The 2,582-nt window shown below is 44.7% G+C and overlaps 1 pseudogene; it reads right to left on the bottom strand.

Annotated features, from left to right (window-relative positions):
• Positions 1-332: 332 nt before the first annotated feature.
• Positions 333-505, bottom strand: LOC126546498 (U2 spliceosomal RNA; annotated as a pseudogene).
• Positions 506-2,582: the final 2,077 nt, after the last annotated feature.

Here is a 2,582-nt window from a genome sequence, read left to right on the forward strand (position 1 = left end):
GTTGCTAGGGTGTCCTTGTAGAGCTCATCCCGATTTTCGACAAGGCCCTAGGCTTCGCCATTAATCGAAGGCTTGCGAGCTGGGTTCGGCGAGTTGAATGTTATATAGGAAAACACTGGTAATAGATCTGTGTGTACTTTGTCATGAATTCATCATATGCTTCATTAGATCATCCGCACAGAAAACATAATTGCCGTCAATAGTGGCTATACTCTCTCTAAACTAGGTAATGTGCGCGTATTGATATCCCGGTAACGTTATGAATGCTTAATGTGCCTTTACAGCGAGCGTGTGTATGGCTAGATTCCAGCGGATCGATGTCCCTAGACCAAAAGCCGTGGTCCGTTCCCGAATATAGTGCAATACCGGGCCGACCCACGGCGCAGGTGAAGCAAGCTTAAGCACTCCGCCAACTTGCAAAAATAAGTTTAATATTTTGGGTACAAATACAACCCGTATCAGGTAATAAGCTGGTAAGAACAGATACTAGGCTTTGACCAGCGTTACGTTCGCACCGCTCTCTCTTTGTCGGCGTTCCAAGCGCATGCGCATCTCCTTTCCTTTCCTTCCATGCTCCCGTGGTGGCGGTCCCGCCGAAACGTTACGTGTGTCCCGTTTCCTCCGGCTCCTCGGAGCAACGGCCCTGTTGTCCACGCGAATGCGTATAAATATCACGTTAAATGAGTCCGTACCTATGTTAAAAATTCTGTGTCACCTCTGCGTCGTATGCTAATCAGCTTCGCTCGTCGTCCACCTTCACAGAGTGGAATGGCTAATCATTTTTTTTTCTTAGGAAGGCCATGTAGAATACGTAAGAGCATTGGTAACAATACTAATAATGACACCAATAGCATCGTTAATGATTCCGGGTAACAGTTCATCGGTAACAAAATTTGTTATAAGAGTCTCTAAAGGTGTTTCGGAGCTAACAGTCAGTCGTCTTGGGAATAATGTCACATTAATGCAGGAATGAGCATTCATTATAATTTCTACCTCTGTCATTATTGCACTTTCAGTGAGCAAATTGATCTTTAAATCACCACCTAAGATAATGTGACACTCATATTCATTCACGTATTCTAAAGGAGAGCCCAAGGAGGAAAGTGAGTTTGATACATCACTACACGGTGGGAGGTAGCAAACAAGAAACATTCATACGGAATACAAGGGACTACCTCATAATGGGGGATTACGCGACAAAAATCAGTGTGCAATTCACATTTCAAATCACTTGAAAGCAACATTGACACGCCACCACCACGTTTTTCTCACACAACCCTGGCAGAAAGAATTGCAACCACATATACGAAATGCATCTTCGTATCAGGTAAACCATGCCTCAGAGAACTGTAATATATCAATCTTAGTTCTTCCTTGGTTAAAAAATACTCGTAGTGATTGTATTTGTTTATTCCAGACCAAGTCGAAGTGTACACAACAGTATACTGTGCGTTATTAACAAGAATACTACTATCCAAATGCGAGTTATCTAATGCGTTGCGGAAAGCACGAGGAAGAAAAAAAAAAGAAAAGAACCTCACTAAGTAGCGCACAATTTCTCAAGATCGCTCCGAGAATGAATTTCAACAGCTCACTCATTTTCCGCCCTTCGAACGAAGGTCCTCTTGTTGGCATGCTATGGAAATCCATAGCCGTTTTCAGCTGCCCATTGACGCGTGTGTGGAAGTTCCCTGTTTCTCTTTGTCATGTTCTCACTCATTCTGACAGATGACTTGTTTGCTTTTGAATCTTTGAGCTTGGAGAGCCACGCATCGCGAAGGCATTGCCGGGAAAATCTCAGAATGATTCCGGGATCGCGGCCCGATCTCAAGTGCACTTTCTGAACTGCCCCAATATCGTTGAAGCACAATTCATTTAGTGTGACTGCTTTTGCCAAGTCATTGAGCTTTGTTATTAGATCTTCATTCTATGTTTTGGGGATGCCGTGAATTTCAATATTATATTTTCTGCTACGCCAGTGAAGCTCGTCGGGTGATTGCGTGAGACACTGTACGTCGTTGGCGACGCTAGCGTCTTCAAGCTGAGCAACGCTCTTCTTTAGGCAGCCAATTTTTGCCTACCTTGCTTTGAATGTGTGTCAAGAATTTCCTCATATTTGTTTGACAGCACTTCAATAGGACTTGTTATCTCGTCAACCTGAGAGGGCAAGCCAGCAAGGACATCAAGCCGCTTCGTTATTTCTGCAAGAAGAGTTGTAAGTTCGGACGAAAGGGTAGGCACGTAACTGGCTTTGTTTTCTGACGGACGACAAGCATGGCATTGCCGTGTTTTATGCCTCGACTCGTCCTCACAGTTAAATGTCAATTTGGACCAGCTGGAGTGGTCACCAAATTTATAAAGACACTCACATTCGCTGCACTGCAAGAAGGGGCGGGGCCGTTTGCCGGTAGGGGTTCGTTACAAGCCTCGCAGTTTTCTTCCATTGCAGGCACTGAGCTAGGCAATGCGACATCACACACATACGCCAAGTAAGCAGAGGCAGTGGCGACGGCGTTGACACAGCAACTACTTTTGTATAATTGCAAACAGCTAACCAACCAACCTGGAAAACGTGGAGCAGA

Source organism: Dermacentor andersoni, chromosome 10, assembly GCF_023375885.2.
Source record: "Dermacentor andersoni chromosome 10, qqDerAnde1_hic_scaffold, whole genome shotgun sequence".
NCBI classification, from domain to species: Eukaryota; Metazoa; Arthropoda; class Arachnida; order Ixodida; family Ixodidae; genus Dermacentor; species Dermacentor andersoni.